The sequence below is a fragment of the Sceloporus occidentalis genome, unplaced genomic scaffold (genome assembly GCF_023333645.1).
Source record: "Sceloporus occidentalis isolate IW3139 unplaced genomic scaffold, rSceOcc1.0.p SCAF_202, whole genome shotgun sequence".
Taxonomy (NCBI): domain Eukaryota; kingdom Metazoa; phylum Chordata; class Lepidosauria; order Squamata; family Phrynosomatidae; genus Sceloporus; species Sceloporus occidentalis.
In genome coordinates, this window is record NW_028317182.1 from 248,734 (window position 1) to 271,407 (window position 22,674).

Consider the following 22,674-nt stretch of genomic DNA (forward strand, 5'->3'; position numbering starts at 1 on the left):
TTACGCCAGGAGTGGGGATCCTGGGGCCCTCGCTCTGTATCTCCATTAAAAAAAAGATTGATTCATCATAACTAGGGCCATGTTTCTTACTCTTGGGATGGGAAGCCAGGAAAACAGAATGCTTCAAAGAATTCAAAGGTTTATTGGATGGATGGGGATAGAAGTGCAAGATGCCTAAAAATCATATGTTTTTAATCAGACAGCATCAAAGGGGCTCTGTCTCACAGGACAGAATCTGGATAGACTCTCCCTCCAAACAAAAAGTATTTCGCACTTCCACTTTCTCTCCTTTCTGGAAATGCTGACGCCTCAAGGGCTGGATTCTAAGCAAAATGAGAGATAAGGTTTGAACTGCTATGCAATTCAGAGATCAAGATTTGTATATGGTTTTCAAGGTGCAACTGTATAAAAGGTTTAATCTTTTTCAAAAATATAATGTTAATCCCTTTGCATTGTTTTGAATTTGTACTGTATTAAATTTATTGTTAGCCACCCTGAGTTCCTATATTGAGAGAAAGGATGGATGTATATAAATAAAATAAATAAACTGTAGATCCCTTGAAGATCCATGGGTTTTTGGTGTAAATAGCCCCCCACCAATAGACACAGAGACTGAATGAGTCTGTCCAGAATTGCTATGGGTCATTTTTGGCACCTGGGTTGTATCTCCATTGCTGAAACCTAGCACTTTGACACCATAAAACTTCCATGACTCTGTCCAACAGAATCCTGGGATTTCATCTTTCCGGTACTTAGAAGTATATAGCAACTCATGAAGGACTACACTGGGGCTCTCTACCATGTTAAGGAAAAAGCAACATGGGATATACAGTGAATGAAATAAAACATGTATGTGAGAGTCAGGGTGACTCAGCAGAAGCAATTAAGAGCCACACAGGTGTATAAGGTAATGTAATTAACAAGTCCTAAATGCCAAGGACAGAAATGCAAAGTGGATAATTGAACACACCTGAGAATTGTTAAGTGGTCAAGGCTGAGATGATGAAATCATTAATTCTGGGTAGAAACAAGAGAACCAATGAGAATGGATGTACACGCCCACTGGGTGGATACTGACAAGAGTGGGTGGTATTATCCAAAGACTATAATAATGACTATGAATCCCAATGTATTGTGTGGGTAGTAGTGGATAGTAGTGAGGAGTTGTGTTGGATAGTTTTGGAGCTGTATATAGTAGAATAAAGTAGATCTTCTATATAAGACTACTGAGTTGTCTGGTGTCTTGGGTGAAGATACAAGAGCCAGCTGGATCCTGAATAAGTGGGAAGACTTCTGTGGAAGCAAGAGTGAGAAGGCTTGGAGAGTTTGTCAGGGTCTTCAGCCTATTCTCTGTAACTCTGCTGCTTTAGAGCAAAGCTTTAACCACTGGCCAAAACTGGTCAGCGCCGGTGCGTAACAAGGTGGTGAGTTCGAGCCAGAGGTGAAGAGCTACAACTCCCATCATCCCTGACAAACCAAACATCCAGTTCTAAGCACCCCATTCCCAGGTTTCTGTAGGATGGATCCACAGCCCTTAACATGGCACCAAATTGCTACAATTGGATAATATGTATAGGACTTTGGTTGCCTACTTTCTGGTGTCCCTCCATCTCTCTTATAGGGTTGTGAATTCAGGTCCTGAGGTTTGTGAGCTAAAACCTAGGACCTGTGGCAGGGCCTCTAGCGATCTCATTCAGCCTAATGCATAAATTACTAACCACAGTCGCTCACAGTTTGTCATTCAAATCTACTCAATATACTTTCCTGTGTAGAAATGAAGAGAGAAATTTCTAAAGATCTGTTCCCAGATCAAGGGGAAATGAGAGAATTATTCTTTCTCACTTGCTTGGAGAGACAGGATAAAAAGCGTGAAGTCGAACGCTTTCATGGCCGGCTTCCATAGCTTTTTTGGGTTTTTCAGGCTATGTGGCCATGTTCTAGAAGAGTTTCTTCTGACGTTCATCTTCAGAGATGCCAGGCACAGATGCTGACGAAACATCAGGAAGAAACTCTTCTAGAACATGGCCACATAGCCCAAAAAATCCACAAAAAACTAAAGATAAAAAGCATTTAATTTAGCCTCCTTCTTTCTAGCCAGATAGCGAATGCAGAGTATAGTAGTGATCCCTTGTACCACCACAACTGAGAGAAAGCAAGAAACTAAACCAATCCATAGACCCCTGCAATTTTTCTAGTAGAAGAAACCAATGAACTAAGCCTCGCAAATTATAATAAGCTACTGCTCTCACATCTGATCTGGATGTTTGCACAGAGCCCTTTCCTCTTTCCTGGAATTGGGCTCCCTCCAAAATGGAGAAGAGGCAGCCTCATCTCCTGTCTGAAGATCATGCATGAAAACTGGAAGCTCAATGCCAGGCCCTGCTGTATCGTATCTTTACTGCCACGTGTAAAAAGGGCAAGGAAAAACACCTGTTACAGGAGAAGAAAGCAAATAAAACCTGATCCTTTCTGGTCCAGGTTTAGGTCCTGGGCAAAAGAAGGGAAACCAGGATTTGACTTGGGAGTCAGCGAATGTTGTGTGGCCTGCCCTGCCTGCCCTGGGGCCTCCCTGGGGACCAAATCCATCACCTTCTCTTCCCCCTCAGTCAGCATTCTTACAAAGGAACCAAATTTAGGGGTCTCCCAAAGGCATCTTGAGGCACCCACCTTTCCTTTCCTTTCCTGCCAAGGAAACCCAGAAGGAGCCCTTCTTCCTAAGCAGCCAAGGACCAAACCCACCAGCCTTCAAGAACCCTATTCAGGCTCCAAGCCAACCACTAACAATGGTCCAAGTTCAGGACTGCTTTAACTGTCTGGCTGAATGCTAGGGAATTCTGGGAACTGTAGTTTTGTGAGATATTTAGTCTTCTCTGTCAGTCAACTCAGATGCCATAATAAACTAAAATTCCCAGGATTCCTGAGTACTGAACTAGGGCAGTTGAAGTGGTTTATTTCTGCAAACTGGATTATTTCTGCAATGTGTTTTTGACCTCTGTTACTATTTGAGCGTCCACAAGGCTCTGTGGGTTTGAAGGGAAGATTCATCATCATCATCATCATCATCATCATTATTATCATCATCATCATAATTTCTGCAGTGTTTTTGAACCAGATTTGAGAGAGCCCTGCAGCCTGGATCTGCCCAAATCCCAAATATTGCCCGCTCAGCAAAGCCTGGAGATATTAACCTTTAAGGACCAGAGCTCCTCAAAGGCTGACTTTCCCAATCTCTCCTGAGAGACCCTCCTGGACCTAGAGCAGCCTCAAAGAAAGGGGTCCCATTGAATGGGGGCCCCATGTCTTTCTGAGTCTGTGGGTCCAGAGGAAGAGGACTGTTTTCCAGGACCCTCTTCCTAACCTCACAAGACAGCTCTTAGCATTTGCCCAACATGCAAAGATCAGGCAAGCAAGATCTGCTTTGCTGTTTGCAAAAAAAGATGGAAAAACAATAGGCCCTTGGTATCCTTTGGGATTTGGTTCGGATAGCAAAATCCATGGGTGCTCAAGATCCATTATATAAAGTGGGTGACCTTGGGTAAGTCACACTCTCTCAGCCTCAGAGGAAGACCAATGGCCAAGTGGAAGGCGGACAACACACACACACACACAAACACACATCTACATGATGAAAATGGCATTCATTCTGGGCCATGAAACTCACTGCGGGGGAACCTTGGGCAGCAGACACTCTCTCAGCCTCAGAGGAAGCGGAAGGGCAAAGTGGAAGGCAAACCTGAAGGCAAGAAAACCCTGGGAATAGGGTCACTAGACATGAGTTTAAGGCACGCAGCACACCCCCAGCCCCCAAGGCACACTCTCTCAGCCTCAAAGGATGGCAATGGCAAACCCTCTACAACAAAACCTATAAAGAAACTCCTGTGACAGTGTTGCCTTGGGGTCCCCAGAAAGGAATTGAAGGCACACAACACTCCCCCAAATCTGGGAGGAAAAGTAGGAGGAAGGCTTAGAGGAAGGGCTGGAGGAGGAGGAAGGCTTAGAGGAAGGGCTGGAGGAGGAGGAAGGCTTAGAGGAAGAGCCTAAGGAGGAGGAGGAGCAGAGAGATCTCTGGAGGATTCTGCAGAGGAAGAAGAAGGAGAAGAAGAAGGGGCTCCTGAGCATACGCAGAGGCCTCTGGGGGAGAAGCCACAGGGAGAAATCTCCTGGTTGTAAGTTATTATTACTATTATTAGTAGTAGCATTAGTATTATTAAATTTTATTTATTTATAAAGACATGTAAAGACGTATTTATAAAGAGTATCTCAGGGAGTCTCTGTATTATAGCATCAGGAAAGATTTTAGCTGTTGTTAAGGTTTGGAAATGCTGTTTGGGGTCCCTTCTGACTTTGGAGCCCTTTCAGCCTCCATTTTGGGTTCAATGAAGGCCTCAAACTGCCAAGCGCTGAAGCAGAGGCGGCCATTTTGTGTTCCGGCGGCCATTTTGTGTTCTGGCAGCCATTCTGTGTTCCGGTGGCCATTTTGTGTTCGGCGGCCATTTTGTGTTCCAGCAGCCATTTTGTGTTCTGGCGGCCATTTTGTGCTGCTTGTGACTGTGGGGAATAATGTTCCGGAACCTTCTCTGAGGCCTCAGTTGAACAAAGGCCTCTCTTTCTCTCCTGAGGCTCCAGAGAGAGAAGGAGGCCAGGCTCCTTGGGCCAAAAGGAAGGAAGTGTGTCTCTTTGTGTGTCTTTTCTTATACACAGCTCTGCTCCTTCTGGGGAACATGGGTTTTAAAAGGAATCAGAAATGGGGAGGATAGTTTTAATACAAGCCTTATTATTCTTATTATTCACAAACATTGCACTTTGGCTTCTAAGAGGAGGCTAGTCCCCTAAACAAGGCCAAAAGTGGCTCCTTTGGGAGGTTTTAAAAGTCTCCCCAGTTTCCTTATTAATAGATTTTGAGGCAAGAAGGAAGGAGGCAGACCAGAATAACTCATATTACCAAGAATGAAACAAACAAACATAGAAGCAAACAAGAACAACAAAAATAAGGATTAGACAGAAAAGCAAACTGCTTTTATTTAAAAAAGCAAAACCATTTTTAACAGGATAAAAATCGACTTGGGTTCTTCTATCCTTTATAACCGACTGAGGCTGTATCTGAACTACAGAAATAATCCGGTTGGAAACCACTTTTTTTCTTTTGTAATTTATTTATAAATAATCCTTTACAAACAAAAATGAAAAAAACATACCAAGACATTTGCATAACAAATACAACTACAACAACAAAAAAGTAGAAATACCTATAACATACACATACAACTTGCAATAAATAACATCCTGATATACAAAACTGTCAGAAATGTACTATTCAGTTGCTTCCAAGATAAGCTAAGATGACCTGATTATTTAATTTTCTTAAATTCCTTCAAGGTATCGATATGTGTTAAACCTCTAATGTTCAAGTAGACTTTCCATATGATATCTGGGATTGTAAATCAATAATTAGTATTACAAAATAAATCAAAGCATGACCAGTCCTCTTTAGTTTTCACAACTGATTTATCCCTCATGATTGCAGTTAAAATGTCCAATCCCTTTGCTTCTCTTAGTTTAATTATCCACTCCTCTATTTTAGGAATTTGGATGTTTTTCAAATACTGTGAGTGACCATCTACAAAATTAGTCTGGGAAATCTTTTAGCTACTTCCTTTTTCAGTTTACATGTCATATTGAGCAAAAAGATCAAAGGGTTTAAAGGTATTTCTTCCTGTAAATGCCATCAAAGAAAATGCCATCAAAGAAAACCATTATCCTGAAACATGGAAACAAGCTAATTTAACTTTGCTGTTAAAAGAAGATAGAGATGCAACTGAGGTAAAGAGCTATAGGCTAATTTCCTTATTAAATATGGATTATAAACTATTTTCTATGATTTTGGCCCATAGACTCAAAAAAGTTCTTAAACACTGGATTCATAAGGACAAGTCAGTGATAACATTCAAAACGTCTGAGATATAATTGAATATTTTCAAAGGCACAACGAAAAAACACTTATGTTTTTAGAAAAGGCCTTCGATAACATAGGATGGGGATATGTTATTTGTGACACTTGAAAAATGGAAATAGGAGCTTCTTATTATAGATGGATAAAGGCAATGTATAAAGATCAAAGACTAATTGTTAACTATAAAAACCAGAAGAGTTTAAGATTTCTAAAGGTAAATGGCAAGCTTTCCCACTATCACCCCTTTTGTTCATTCTGATCCTTGAAGCACTGAATAATAGGATAAGATTAGAAAATAAGACCAATGGAATAAAAATTAAAAACAACTGAGTTTAAAATGAGAGTCTTTGCAGATGACATTTTTATTCCCTGGAGAACCCAGAAAAGAGCACAAGACAATTGATGGATGTAATAGTGGAATTGGAATATGTTTCAGGACTAAAAGTAAACAGAGACAAAACAACATTAATAACAAAAAATACGGGGGAAAGGAAGAACAAATCCTGGAATAAATCAGTGGATTTAAAGTGGGAAAGAAAGTTAAATATCTAGCAATAAATTTAACAAATAAAAACTCATATCCATTTCACAATAAGTATGAGACACATGGATGGAAATCAGAAAAGACCTAGAAAAATGGGGGAAATTACACTTATCGGTATTAGGAAAAATGTCACTGATCCAAATGAGTTTCCTTCCTGAAAAACTGTTTCTGTTTCAAGAGATACCCATCATCCAGAATGAAAAACCATTGAATCTATGGCAAAAGGAAATCTCAACATTTATTTGGAATAAAAAAAGAGCCAGGATAAAAAGGAAAATACTTTGTGATGACAAAAGTAGAAGAGGACTTTATTATGCTGTTTGTCGTTTAGTTTGGATTAGAGAATGGGTTATGATAAAGAATGAACAGTTGTTATGTCTGGAGGGTGAACATTTAAGATTTGGGTGGCATGGATATCTAATTTACAGTAAAGAGAAAGTTCATAAAGAAAGCACAAATCATTTCATAAGAAAAGCTCTATTAAAGATCTGGGGGAAACAAGTGTAGAATATGTTCAAAAATGCTTTTATGGCATTCACCGCATGAGGCTCTTTTCGGGAGGAACAGTATCCATTAAACTAAATTGTTAAGATACAAGGATGTACTGAAAGAATCGCAAGGAAAACTAGAGATCAAAACACAAGAAGAACTTAAAGAATTTGGTCTAGATTGTCACTGTTATCTTTATCGTCAAATGAGGGAGAGGTTTAAAATAGATGTGAAATTAGAAGGAATACAAAATGAAACATGGGAATTGTGGAAGCCATGCTCCATGGTCATTCCATGCCTGATGAGAGTGTTGGGTGCGAGGCATTGGAGAAGCCTCCAGCTGTGTTTCTCTAGCCAGAAGCCAAAGGAAGGCATTCTCCTCTGAGGGCCACTGGGGAGGTCAGGAGGTTTCAGCAGATGATGCGCTCATTTCACATTTAGCTACAGGGACATAGCCAGGGTCCTCTCCCATTCCCCATCCCCTGACCCCCCTCCACTCTCACAAGGCATGGAGTGTCAGGACCATGGTGAACAGGTCTGAGGAAATGACATGCATGTGGCCACTAGGTGGAGCTGTTGTGGAAGTCATTGACAGCTCTAGTGGCAGTTAGATGTGTCAGCACTTAAACAGAGCATCACTGGAATGTTGATGCAACTGTCAACTGTCATTCTCAACTGTCACTGAGGAAGAGTCAGACAGTGTGTGCCTCAGAGTGGGTTGTTTCTGGTGTGGATGGTGGAGGGTGTCGATGTATATAGTGTTGTGCACAGTGGAACTTCTTATATGAATACAAGCCTCATCTGAGAGAAGATTACAGTGTCTCTTTGTTCATTGAGAAAGCGACAGGTGTTTCTTCAGTTCACAATCTACTGACTACAGTCAAGGTGCAGAATCTGGCACCATACGTTAACGTGTTACTTCACGTGCTGCGCAACATAGCAATGTCAAAAGCATTTTAACATGGAGTATCTGTTGTGTAGGGGAGCTGCAGTGAATCTATGCTAGGTCCAGGGGGCTTTGTTTGGTGCAGAGGGAGGAAGGGGATACCCACCTCTGCATTGGCTCAAAGGATGCATATGTCACCTGCGTATCTCACTAGTAGCATGCTGTTCTCTGTGTCTTTGAGTGATGCAGGATTTCTTGACAAACCAAGCCTAACCCTAGTCTCTTTTCTCAGGAACTTCATCTTGGTCTCCTTCTACACAGCTTTGGGGCATATTTTGCTGGAAGAGACCGAAGTGCAAGGCTACCAGGACCCCCCCCCCCCCCTTGCCCACCTAATGGCCAACACAGAGGCCAAGCAGAGGGAGTTGGGCTCCAAGAGAAAGAGGCTGTCGAAGTACAACTCTTTGGTGAGTCACCATCCTGACTATTAATTTCATTTGTGTCACTGCTGGGCCAACTCATGAAAGCAAGTGGAGAACATCTTGTCTCAGTTTGGCAGAGAAAGTCCTGGTTAATCCTCTCTCACCCCACTTTTTCAGGGGCTTTCAAAAATGTCCCGGTTTCCCTCTCCTCCTCCCACTTTACCCCTTCTCCTCAGCTCTCTTGGGTTGCTGAAAAATGACTTCCAAGGAGTTTGCACCCCATCAACTCAAAAGGGGAGAGAGGAGAGGAGAAAAGTTGCCAGGGTCTTCCCATGCCAGGAGGGTGAGGCAAAAGCAAACTGCTGTGCCCTTCCTAGTTTGTGTGATCTTCCTCATAAACAACTTGCCCATCCTCACCACCTTCTGGTGTTGCTTGTCCACATGTGCCTTGCTTTTCCTTTCTGTGAAATGTTGGGGATATGGAAGACCATCTCTGGATCTAAATTGGGGGTGGGCCAGTGGCCCTCAAGTCCAGAGTGCTCCCCAGAACTGTTTTTTAAAAATGACATTTGCCTCCAAAATTTGGCAAGAAATGGCTATATGCACCATAATTCTCTTGTGGCTAAATGTTCTATATGTGTTGGGAATGTCAGTATCCTAATCCATCCTCAATATCCCAGTCATGGCCTAAAGTATACTGTTCATTATATTGTATATTATGTTGAAAATATCTGAGACAAACTGGATCTCAAAGGCAGTACCTTTTTTGCATATGTATGATGGGTATGATGGGCACAAACGAGACAAAGTCTTTAATGAAGATCTATTGAGGAAACCTTTCATTAATAACTGGCTAACTGTGAAAAAATGTTTTACATTGGACTTTCACTTTGGGTTTCCCCACAAGAGGCTTTTTTAGGCCAATGGGGAAAAGATCAGAAATGGATAAGGTACAGAGAAATATGAACTCATGATAATGAAGGAAACGTTATATTAAGATTAAAGGAAGAAATCATAACTAAACTAGGCCATATGAATTGGTTGAATTATATTCAACTTAAAGAAGGAATCATAGAATCGTAGGGTTGGAAGAGACCAGAAGGGCCATCAAGTCCAACCCCTACCATGCAGGAATTCACCATCAAAGCATGCCCAACAGTATGCAAAGCAATCTTGTAGCACCTTGAAACCAACTAAAAGGAAGAGATTCGCAACATGAACCTTCATGGCCTTGTGGCCAATTCATCATGTGCATGATAGACCTTGTCACAATAGGTTTACCAAGCCAGATTTACAAAGGATAAGAGTTTATTTGGTTTTGAGAAAGAATATAATGAATATTAATGAAAGAAGATGAAAAAATATATTATGTAAAATATATAACATCTTACTGAAAAGATCCCTTGAAGAAGTGGAAATTAATGATTCTATGACAAAATGGGCACAAGAATTGGGATACAATTTAGACTTGGAAAAATGGGGAAAAGCTAGATTAAAAACAAAAATAATTACTGTAGCACAAAAAATAAAAGAAATTTATTTGAAAGTTGTAAATACACTGGTGCCTCGGGATACGAAATACCCAGGTTACGAAATTTTCGGGATACGAAAAACGTGGATTGGAAAAAACTGTTTCGGGTTACGAAATGTTTTTCGGGTTACGAAATCCATTTCGGCGCGAAATTCAAATGATGCAAAGTGCAGCTACAGGCTTTCTAGGGATTTCCAGGGCTAACGGAAACCTAAGGGGGCTGGGTTAGGGGTTAGCTTTGGCGCGAATTTTGAATTTCGTTAGCAGCAGTGATTGGCTTGCGAAATCAAGCTGATCAACTGTATTGGCTAACGAAATTGGGGGGGTGGCTTGCCTTGAGATACAAAAGCCGGCTTCCATTGATCTGCTCCTTTGTCTGGCCCTGTGGACTGTGTGAGGAAGAGTTCATATTCTGAGCTCTGACTCTTTGGTTCCACTTGAGGTTCGGACTTTTCCTGGCCTTTGGACTTTTTCTGCCTTTGCCAGGTGTATCTTCGGATCAAGACCGGCCATCAGGAATTTCTCTACAGGTAGGTTGATGGATTTTTACCTTCTTCTTGTGGGGTGGGCTGGGGTGAGACAGTGTGACCATGCTTTTGCTGTGGGGTGCTGGTTTTTTTTTTTTTTCAAAGTGTGGATTGTGGGTTTTGCTACTGGCATGTTCAGATGTGTGGATTATGGGCTTGAGGTGCTGGGTTGCTTTTTTTGGGTTTTTTTGCTGTTTGGGTGGCATGCTCTGATTTGTGGATTATGGGCTTGAGGTGCTGGGTTGCTTTTTTTGGGTTTTTTTGCTGTTTGGGTGGCATGCTCTGATTTGTGGATTATGGGCTTGAGGTGCTGGGTTGCTTTTTTTGGGTTTTTTTCCTTTTAGGGTGGCATGCTCTGATTTGTGGATTATGGGCTTGAGGTGCTGGGTTGCTTTTTTTGGGTTTTTTTCCTTTTAGGGTGGCATGCTCTGATTTGTGGATTATGGGCTTGAGGTGCTGGGTTGCTTTTTTTGGGTTTTTTTGCTGTTTGGGTGGCATGCTCTGATTTGTGGATTATGGGCTTGAGGTGCTGGATTGCTTTTTTTGGGTTTTTTTCCTTTTAGGGTGGCATGCTCTGATTTGTGGATTATGGGCTTGAGGTGCTGGGTTGCTTTTTTTGGGTTTTTTTCCTTTTAGGGTGGCATGCTCTGATTTGTGGATTATGGGCTTGAGGTGCTGGGTTGCTTTTTTTGGTTTTTTTTCCTTTTAGGGTGGCATGCTCTGATTTGTGGATTATGGGCTTGAGGTGCTGGATTGCTTTTTTTGGGTTTTTTTCCTTTTAGGGTGGCATGCTCTGATTTGTGGATTATGGGCTTGAGGTGCTGGGTTGCTTTTTTGGCTTTTTTTCCTTTTAGGGTGGCATGCTCTGATTTGTGGATTATGGGCTTGAGGTGCTGGGTTGCTTTTTTGGCTTTTTTTCCTTTTAGGGTGGCATGCTCTGATTTGTGGATTATGGGCTTGAGGTGCTGGGTTGCTTTTTTTGGGTTTTTTCCTTTTAGGGTGGCATGCTCTGATTTGTGGATTATGGGCTTGAGGTGCTGGGTTGCTTTTTTTGGCTTTTTTTCCTTTTAGGGTGGCATGTTCAGATGTGTGGATTATGGGCTTGACATGCTGGGTTGCTTTTTTTGGGTTTTTTTGCTGTTTGGGTGGCATGCTCTGATTTGTGGATTATGGGCTTGAGGTGCTGGATTGCTTTTTTTGGGTTTTTTTCCTTTTAGGGTGGCATGCTCTGATTTGTGGATTATGGGCTTGAGGTGCTGGGTTGCTTTTTTTGGGTTTTTTTCCTTTTAGGGTGGCATGCTCTGATTTGTGGATTATGGGCTTGAGGTGCTGGGTTGCTTTTTTTGGTTTTTTTTCCTTTTAGGGTGGCATGCTCTGATTTGTGGATTATGGGCTTGAGGTGCTGGATTGCTTTTTTTGGGTTTTTTTCCTTTTAGGGTGGCATGCTCTGATTTGTGGATTATGGGCTTGAGGTGCTGGGTTGCTTTTTTGGCTTTTTTTCCTTTTAGGGTGGCATGCTCTGATTTGTGGATTATGGGCTTGAGGTGCTGGGTTGCTTTTTTGGCTTTTTTTCCTTTTAGGGTGGCATGCTCTGATTTGTGGATTATGGGCTTGAGGTGCTGGGTTGCTTTTTTTGGGTTTTTTCCTTTTAGGGTGGCATGCTCTGATTTGTGGATTATGGGCTTGAGGTGCTGGGTTGCTTTTTTTGGCTTTTTTTCCTTTTAGGGTGGCACGTTCAGATGTGTGGATTATGGGCTTGACATGCTGGCTTGCCTTTTTTGGCTTTTTTTCCTTTTAGGGTGGCACGTTCAGATGTGTGGATTATGGGCTTGACGTGCTGGCTTGCCTTTTTTGGCTTTTTTTCCTTTTAGGGTGGCACGTTCAGATGTGTGGTTTATGGGCTTGACGTGCTGGCTTGCCTTTTTTGGCTTTTTTTCCTTTTAGGGTGGCACGTTCAGATGTGTGGTTTATGGGCTTGACGTGCTGGCTTGCCTTTTTTGGCTTTTTTTCCTTTTAGGGTGGCACGTTCAGATGTGTGGTTTATGGGCTTGACGTGCTGGCTTGCCTTTTTTGGCTTTTTTTCCTTTTAGGGTGGCACGTTCAGATGTGTGGATTATGGGCTTGACATGCTGGCTTGCCTTTTTCGGCTTTTTTTCCTTTTAGGGTGGCATGTTCAGATGTGTGGATTATGGGCTTGACATGCTGGCTTGCCTTTTTCGGCTTTTTTTCCTTTTAGGGTGGCACGTTCAGATGTGTGGATTATGGGCTTGACATGCTGGCTTGCCTTTTTCGGCTTTTTTTCCTTTTAGGGTGGCATGTTCAGATGTGTGGATTATGGGCTTGACATGCTGGCTTGCCTTTTTTGGCTTTTTTTCCTTTTAGGGTGGCACGTTCAGATGTGTGGATTATGGGCTTGACATGCTGGCTTGCCTTTTTTGGCTTTTTTTCCTTTTAGGGTGGCACGTTCAGATGTGTGGATTATGGGCTTGACATGCTGGCTTGCCTTTTTTGGCTTTTTTTCCTTTTAGGGTGGCACGTTCAGATGTGTGGATTATGGGCTTGACATGCTGGCTTGCCTTTTTTGGCTTTTTTTCCTTTTAGGGTGGCATGTTCAGATGTGTGGATTATGGGCTTGACATGCTGGCTTGCCTTTTTTGGCTTTTTTTCCTTTTAGGGTGGCACGTTCAGATGTGTGGATTATGGGCTTGACATGCTGGCTTGCCTTTTTTGGCTTTTTTTCCTTTTAGGGTGGCACGTTCAGATGTGTGGATTATGGGCTTGACATGCTGGCTTGCCTTTTTTGGCTTTTTTTCCTTTTAGGGTGGCATGTTCAGATGTGTGGATTATGGGCTTGACATGCTGGCTTGCCTTTTTTGGCTTTTTTTCCTTTTAGGGTGGCATGTTCAGATGTGTGGATTATGGGCTTGACATGCTGGGTTTTTTTTTCTGTTTTCAAAGTGTGGAGTGTGGGTTTTGAAACTTTGGCCATGGTCCCATGTGGGCCAGAGAGTCCCACCATAGGGTGGCATTTTCAGATTTTGGGTTTCTGGCCTATGGGCTTGTGTTCTTGTGTGCTTTGGCCATGGCTGTGATGATTTGAGAGTGTGGGGTGGGACTTTTGCAAGTTTGGGCCAGAGAGTGTGACCATGGGGGTGGGGGTGGTTTCCAATTGTGGCTTTTGCTCAGTGCCTGTGCCTTTTGTCCTTTTTAGGCTTGAGCTATGGCTCCCAAGCCAAGCGGTGAGAAAAAGAAGAGGGCTCCCTTGTCCTTGGAGGACAAGAAGGACATCATCGCCAAGCACGAGAGGGGCGTGCGCTTGGTGGACATTGCCAAGGAGTATGGACGAAACCTTTCGACAATTGGCACTGTCCTCAAGCAGAAGGAGGCCATCAGAGCTGTTGTGGCTCCAGCGAAAGGCGTGACGACGATTGCCAAGCAGAGGACCCCGAAGCACGAGGAGATGGAGCGCCTGCTTCTCCTCTGGATCAAGGAAAAGGAGCGAGTCGGGGACACTGTGACCACCTCGGTCATCTGCGAGAAGGCCATCACCATTTTCGAAGACCTGGCCAGCAGGGAGGCAGCTGAAGGAACTTCTTCGCAGGAGGAGCCAGCCACCCCGGACTTCAAAGCATCACGTGGCTGGTTCGAGAAGTTCAAGAGGAGGACCGGGATCCACTCTGTCGTCCGTCACGGCGAGGCGTCCAGCGCAGACCACCAGGCCGCCGAAGCATTCGTCGTCGAGTTCAAGGCCATGGTGGAGGAGGAAGGCTACGTCCCGCAGCAAGTCTTCAATTGCGACGAGACGGGCCTCTTCTGGAAGAAGATGCCTCGCCGCACCTACATCACCCAGGAGGAGAGGAGACAGCCAGGCCACAAGCCTATGAAGGACCGCTTCACACTTGCGTTGTGTGCCAATGCCAGCGGGGACTGTAAGGTCAAGCCCCTGTTGGTGTACCACTCCGAAAATCCAAGGGCCTTCAAGGCACACAACATCCAGAAGGACAGGTTGCCAGTGATGTGGCGCTCCAATGGCCGCGCATGGGTCACACGCCTCCTTTTCGTTGAGTGGATCAACAGTGTCTTCGCCCCGACAGTGAAGCGGTACCTGGAGGAAGAAGATTTGCCCTTGAAGTGCCTCCTCCTCTTGGACAATGCTCCTGCGCACCCGCATGGCCTGGAGAAGGACATCCTTGATGAGTTCTCCTTCATCAAGGTCCAGTTTCTGCCACCCAACACGACCTCCCTCTTGCAACCCATGGACCAGCAGGTGATCGCCAACTTCAAGAAGATCTACACCAAGCACATGTTCAAGCGTTGCTTCAATGTGACGGAGAGCACACAGCTGACCCTTCGAGAGTTCTGGAAGCAGCATTTTGATATCGTCGTGTGCTTGAAGATGGTGGACTTGGCCTGGCAGGAGATCACCAGGCGCAACCTGATTGCTGCGTGGAGGAAGCTGTGGCCTGATGCTTCTTCCTTGGAAGGGTCACAGTCCGAGGGTGCTGAGCCAGGTGAAGAGGAAGAGGTGCACGAGATCGTCTCCATCGCAAGGTCCCTGGGACTCGACGTGGACAACGAGGACGTGGAGGAACTCATCGAGGAGCACAACGAGGACCTGACAACAGAGGACCTGAAGGCCTTGGCGGCGATGCAACACTCGGCCGTGGATGAGGACGTGCTCCATTTCGACAGGGGCCAGGAGGAGGAGGCTGCGGGGGCATCTTTGCCAACGGCAGAAATTAAAGACATTTTGCGGCAATTCCACAATGTGTCTTCATATGTGGAGAAGCACCACCCTGAGAAGGTGCTCACCAGCCATGCCATTGCCCATTTTGATAATGTCTGCCTTAGCCATTTTAAGAACCTGCTTAAGGGCCGGCAAAAGCAGACATCCTTGGACCAGTTCTTCACTAGAGAGGGAGAACCGTCATCCAAGAAGGCAAAAGGTGACCCTTAAAAAAAAGGTGACCCTTAAAAAAAACACCAAATTCTTTTTTAAAAAATGGTTAACTTTGTTAAATTGGTGGCATTGGCTAAATTGGCTGAATTGGTTAAATTGCTTGAATTGGATAAATTGGCTGAAGTGGTTAAATTGCTTGAATTGGCTGAAGTGGTTAAATTGCTTGAATTGGTTTAAATTTGGCTTTTTGGGCTGCCCCTCTCCTCCTCCTCCTCCTCCTGCCTCACTCCGAGATGCCAGGACCAGATGCCAAGACCAGCAAAGATAAGAAAAACAATTTTGTATGTTCATGGGTGTGATGATTTGAGAGTGTGGGGTGTGGGCTGTGAGTTTTGCATGTTTGGCCTTGATTTGATGCGGGCCAGAGAGTGTGACCATGGGGTTGCATTTTTAGATTTGGGGTTTCTGGCCTTTGAGTTTGGGTTCTGGGGTGGTTTGGTCATGGCTGTGATGATTTGAGAGTGTGGGCTGTGAGTTTTGCATGTTTGGCCTTGATTTGATGTGGGCCAGAGAGTGTGACCATGGGGTTGCATTTTTAGATTTGGGGTTTCTGGCCTTTGAGTTTGGGTTCTGGGGTGGTTTGGTCATGGGTGTGATGATTTGAGAGTGTGGGATGTGAGTTTTGCATGTTTGGCCTTGATTTGATGTGGGCCAGAGAGTGTGACCATGGGGTTGCATTTTTAGATTTGGGGTTTCTGGCCTTTGAGTTTGGGTTCTGGGGTGGTTTGGTCATGGGTGTGATGATTTGAGAGTGTGGGATGTGAGTTTTACATGTTTGGCCTTGATTTGATGTGGGCCAGAGAGTGTGACCATGGGGTTGCTTTTTTAGATTTGGGGTTGCTTTGGTCATGGCTATGATGATTTGAGAGCTCCTCCTCCTCCTTCTCCTGCCTCACTCTGATGCCAAGACCAGCAAAGATAAGAAAAACACTTTTGTATGGTCATGGGTGTGATGATTTGAGAGTGTGGGGTGTGGGCTGTGAGTTTTGCATGTTTGGCCTTGATTTGATGCGGGCCAGAGAGTGTGACCATGGGGTTGCATTTTTAGATTTGGGGTTTCTGGCCTTTGAGTTTGGGTTCTGGGGTGGTTTGGTCATGGCTGTGATGATTTGAGAGTGTGGGCTGTGAGTTTTGCATGTTTGGCCTTGATTTGATGTGGGCCAGAGAGTGTGAGCATGGGGTTGCATTTTTAGATTTGGGGTTTCTGGCCTTTGAGTTTGGGTTCTGGGGTGGTTTGGTCATGGGTGTGATGATTTGAGAGTGTGGGATGTGAGTTTTGCATGTTTGGCCTTGATTTGATGTGGGCCAGAGAGTGTGACCATGGGGTTGCATTTTTAGATTTGGGGTTTCTGGCCTTTGAGTTTGGGTTCTGGGGTGGTTTGGTCATGGGTGTGATGATTTGAGAGTGTGGGATGTGAGTTTTGCATGTTTGGCCTTGATTTGATGTGGGCCAGAGAGTGTGACCATGGGGTTGCTTTTTTAGATTTGGGGTTGCTTTGGTCATGGCTATGATGATTTGAGAGCTCCTCCTCCTCCTTCTCCTGCCTCACTCTGATGCCAAGACCAGCAAAGATAAGAAAAACACTTTTGTATGGTCATGGGTGTGATGATTTGAGAGTGTGGGGTGTGGGCTGTGAGTTTTGCATGTTTGGCCTTGATTTGATGCGGGCCAGAGAGTGTGACCATGGGGTTGCTTTGGTCATGGGTGTGATGATTTGAGAGTGTGGGATGTGAGTTTTGCATGTTTGGCCTTGATTTGATGTGGGCCAGAGAGTGTGACCATGGGGTTGCTTTGGTCATGGGTGTGATGATTTGAGAGTGTGGGATGTGAGTTTTGCATGTTTGGCCTTGATTTGATGTGGGCCAGAGAGTGTGACCATGGGGTTGCTTTTTTAGATTTGGGGTTTCTGGCCTTTGAGTTTGGGTTCTGGGGTGGTTTGGTCATGGCTGTGATGATTTGAGAGTGTGGGATGTGAGTTTTGCATGTTTGGCCTTGATTTGATGTGGGCCAGAGAGTGTGACCATGGGGTTGCTTTTTTAGATTTGGGGTTGCTTTGGTCATGGCTATGATGATTTGAGAGCTCCTCCTCCTCCTTCTCCTGCCTCACTCTGATGCCAAGACCAGCAAAGATAAGAAAAACACTTTTGTATGGTCATGGGTGTGATGATTTGAGAGTGTGGGGTGTGGGCTGTGAGTTTTGCATGTTTGGCCTTGATTTGATGTGGGCCAGAGAGTGTGACCATGGGGTTGCTTTTTTAGATTTGGGGTTTCTGGCCTTTGAGTTTGGGTTCTGGGGTGGTTTGGTCATGGGTGTGATGATTTGAGAGTGTGGGATGTGAGGTTTGCATGTTTGGCCTTGATTTGATGTGGGCCAGAGAGTGTGACCATGGGGTTGCTTTGGTCATGGGTGTGATGATTTGAGAGTGTGGGATGTGAGTTTTGCATGTTTGGCCTTGATTTGATGTGGGCCAGAGAGTGTGACCATGGGGTTGCTTTTTTAGATTTGGGGTTTCTGGCCTTTGAGTTTGGGTTCTGGGGTGGTTTGGTCATGGGTGTGATGATTTGAGAGTGTGGGATGTGAGTTTTGCATGTTTGGCCTTGATTTGATGTGGGCCATAGAGTGTGACCATGGGGTTGCTTTTTTAGATTTGGGGTTGCTTTGGTCATGGGTGTGATGATTTGAGAGCTCCTCCTCCTCCTTCTCCTGCCTCACTCTGATGCCAAGACCAGCAAAGATAAGAAAAACACTTTTGTATGGTCATGGGTGTGATGATTTGAGAGTGTGGGGTGTGGGCTGTGAGTTTTGCATGTTTGGCCTTGATTTGATGTGGGCCAGAGAGTGTGACCATGGGGTTGCTTTTTTAGATTTGGGGTTTCTGGCCTTTGAGTTTGGGTTCTGGGGTGGTTTGGTCATGGGTGTGATGATTTGAGAGTGTGGGATGTGAGGTTTGCATGTTTGGCCTTGATTTGATGTGGGCCAGAGAGTGTGACCATGGGGTTGCTTTGGTCATGGGTGTGATGATTTGAGAGTGTGGGATGTGAGTTTTGCATGTTTGGCCTTGATTTGATGTGGGCCAGAGAGTGTGACCATGGGGTTGCTTTTTTAGATTTGGGGTTTCTGGCCTTTGAGTTTGGGTTCTGGGGTGGTTTGGTCATGGGTGTGATGATTTGAGAGTGTGGGATGTGAGTTTTGCATGTTTGGCCTTGATTTGATGTGGGCCATAGAGTGTGACCATGGGGTTGCTTTTTTAGATTTGGGGTTGCTTTGGTCATGGGTGTGATGATTTGAGAGCTCCTCCTCCTCCTTCTCCTGCCTCACTCTGATGCCAAGACCAGCAAAGATAAGAAAAAAACTTTTTTTCTTTATCCTTTAGAAAGTTTAGAATGGACCTGCCAGTCATTGTTAAGATCATTAGAAAGTTTAGAATGGACCTGCCAGTCATTGTTAAGATCATTAGAAAGTTTAGAATGGACCTGCCAGTCATTGTTAAGATCATTAGAAAGTTTAGAATGGACCTGCCAGTCATTGTTAAGATCATTAGAAAGTTTAGAATGGACCTGCCAGTCATTGTTAAGATCATTAGAAAGTTTAGAATGGACCTGCCAGTCATTGTTAAGATCATTAGAAAGTTTAGAATGGACCTGCCAGTCATTGTTAAGATCATTAGAAAGTTTAGAATGGACCTGCCAGTCATTGTTAAGATCATTAGAAAGTTTAGAATGGACCTGCCAGTCATTGTTAAGATCATTAGAAAGTTTAGAATGGACCTGCCAGTCATTGTTAAGATCATTAGAAAGTTTAGAATGGACCTGCCAGTCATTGTTAAGATCATTAGAAAGTTTAGAATGGACCTGCCAGTCATTGTTAAGATCATTAGAAAGTTTAGAATGGACCTGCCAGTCATTGTTAAGATCATTAGAAAGTTTAGAATGGACCTGCCAGTCATTGTTAAGATCATTAGAAAGTTTAGAATGGACCTGCCAGTCATTGTTAAGCTCTTTAGTGCCTCAGGCAACTTGTATTGTAGGGTACTTAGCTTAATAGGCCTCTATTGTGCCTTTGTTTTGACTTGCAGGTTCAGTCTGAGGTCATAGAACGCATTAGTTATTTTCAATGGAAAATGTGTTTCGGGCTACGAAATTTTCGGCTTACGAAAGGAATAGCGGAACGAATTAATTTCGTAACCCGAGGTACCAGTGTAGATGGTATCAAACATCATGCTGACTAGAAAAAATTATAAATTAAAGGATAACCGGTGTTGGAGATGCCAAAAAGAAATAGGTACATATTTGCATATGTGGTGGCAAAGCATATATATAAAGTCATTTTGGGTGAAGATTCATTTGGAAATAAAGTTAATATTAAAAAATGATTTTGAGTTCAGACCAGAAATATATCTGTTAAACAAGACCTCATTACTAGACCCAGAGGAAGAAAGGAAATATTGGGAAATATTATTATACTTAATATCGGCTGCCAGAAGGATAATAGCAAAGAAGTGGAAATTACCTATAATAATCCCACAAATAGAGACTTGGCAAAACGAAATTCAAGAATTGAAAGATCTAGACAGATTAACAGCATTAATAAACAAGAAGGATATGGTTAAATGGAGAAAGGATTGGGAAGTTGTAAGACTTTATTTAGCGGCTGCTCAGTAAGGAGAGGTACAAGAAACAAAACCTTTCTATTCATACCTAGAGATAGGGGAATAAGATGTTGTATTAAAAGATAAAATTATACAGTTTCTTGTGGAGAGTTATCAGGAATAAGCCTAATATATAACAGATTTATAGCTTGTTGATATATGTTTTTATTTATCTTGTTGTAAACATGCAAGCTTTGTAAAAAAAAAAAAAAAGATGTATTACCACAATAAAAAAAGGGGGGGAAGGCAGTAGCTTTTTGCTTGCTAACAGAATTTAAACTTTTATTTCCTGGACTGAATTCTGAAGTGATGAAATAATATTTGGATGCACCATGTGCTTTCCTCCCCTTTTGCTTAGTCACTCTCTGGATGAGGGCTATTTTCTGTTGCAGGTGACCTTTGCGGATGTGGCTGTATATTTCTCAGAGGATGAATGGAAACTGTTGACCAAGAAACAGAGACTGATGTACAATTATGTAATGATGGACAATTATGAAAATGTGGTTTCTGTAGGTAAGGAACCTGAATCCGTTGCTTGTTCTATAAAGACTGAGGCTCCTTTCATACTATATTATCATGTTGCTTTGGTTCCACTAGAATAATAGAATCATAGAGTTGGAATAGAGCACAAGGGCCATCCAGTTCAACCCCCTTCTGCCATGCAGGAATACACATTCAAATCACCCCCAAGAGATGGCCATCCAGCCTCTCTTTAAAGACCTCCAAAGAAGAGGACTCCATCAAACTCTAAGGGAGTATATTCCACTGTCAAAGAGCTCTTACTGTCATGAAGTTCCTCCTAATATTTAGGTGGAACCTCTTTCCCTGTGTCTTGCATCCATTGTGGTGTCTCCTTTTCTCTGTAGCAGCAAAAAGCAAGCCTGCTGCTTGCGCAACATGACACCCTTTCAAATATTTAAACATGGCTATCATATCCACTCTTTATTTTCTTTTCTCCAGGATAAACATAACCAGCTTTCTAAGCTGCTCCTCATAGAGCTTAATGGCTTTCATACCCTTCACCACTTTGGTTGCCCTCCTTTGGACATGCTCCAATTTGTCAACATCCTTTTTGAATTGTGGGGCCCAGAACTGGACACAGGATTATTCCAAGGGAGGCCTGACCAAAGCAGAATAAAGTGGCACCATTACTTCCCTTGATCTAGAAACTATTCCTGTATTGATGCAGCCTAGAATCACATGGGCCGTTGTAGCTGCCTCATCACACTGTTGGCCCATGTTCAACTTGCGGTCTACTAGGAGTCCTAGATCCCTTTCAAGCCTAGTTTAATTGTGATAGCAACATCCTGTAGAATATTTGAATCTGTAGTTCACTGAGGCACTATTGCTCTCCAGTTTCTAAGGATTCTAAATACTCCATCCTAAACTGCCTATTATAGGATTTTGTGGGGAAAAGCCATAGAGATTAATGCTTTTCTCACCCAAATGGTACTCAGCACATCCCTGGGCAAGTTTCCTACCTCTTTTGGCCCCTCTTCCATCCTTTAAAGGCTCTGGAGAGTCTTCTTGGGGGAAAGACCTCCCTTGGGTCTGCAATGGCTCAGAGAGGGCCCAACAGTGGCAAAATGGCCTCCATTTCCCCAAAGGGATGCTGTGGGATGTTGAGGGGCAAAATATTATTTCACTCCCCTCCCCCAGGCAATACAATGTGGGGTTGCCCCTGAGGTCTCCTCCAAACCCCATCAGTAGTCCATGCCTGTCTTATAATGTTTTAAGGCTGCTCCCTGGTGCTTGACCCTCACCAAAATTGGAGTCCAAGTCCCAGCCCCCTTGCTCTGCCTTTGCCAATGAGTTATTTGTATATTGCTTATCCTGCCATTATCAACCAATGAGCCTCAAAGTATCCTTTTTTTGAATCACACTCTGTGGGTATGTGTCTGTGATAGAGAGACGGAGAGAAAGTGAAAAATTGAAAGGCAGGGAAGCTGAATATGAGATGCTGAAGCAGTGCAGATGAGCAAGAGGGAAGGTTGGGGAGCAGAGGGAGAAAGGGAAGGGGATCAGGCTATGGGAGCCAGGAGGGGAAGGCAGGAGCAAAGCCAGGATCGCCTAGCTCTGTGCGGAGAGGAAGGGACCTCTGGGAAGGGCCAGGAGAGGGGCCTTGGGGATTGGGAGGCAGCCACCACCCTGACAGATTTTAAGAACTGAACTGGTGAGAACCGGCTCAAGTCCTTGTTTTCAAACATATTAAGGGGTTCCATTTAGAAATTATGAGCAATGTCTATGAATAGAGGAAAAGGCGACAGAAAAATTCCTTTTTCTCTAATGTTTCTTTTCCAACCTGAGCTTGCTTAGCTCCATGGTTGATTCCAGAGGCTCTTTGTTACCCGAAATGCTGGAGTCTGGGGAGGACACTCCCAAGTGCTATGCTTTTAGGGGAATTTCATACTTCGTTCAAAGGGGAGATTGGGGCAACAGTGGCCTCGGGAGTCATCCCGTTCTCCCCCCCCCCCCCGGCATTAGGGGAACTCAGTGTATTCTCGAGCCCTATTTACATGAATGGTGCTCCGCGCAGTGGAATGTCTGTGCCCGGCACAGTCACAGGCGCCATTAACCCTTATGGGGCACACCTCCCTTTTTCCTAGTGTGGCTTTTAGTGTATGCTGAAATCCGCCCAAGGCGTGCCCGCATGTGACATAGGTGCACTGTACACGCTTGCACACACATATAAGTGTTCACACGCACACACAAGAA

At 43.9% G+C, this 22,674-nt stretch overlaps 1 pseudogene; it reads right to left on the reverse strand.

The window, feature by feature from the left end:
- The window catches only part of LOC149278059 (uncharacterized), an 82,529-nt pseudogene that overhangs the window by 40,449 nt on the left and 19,406 nt on the right, over positions 1–22,674 (reverse strand).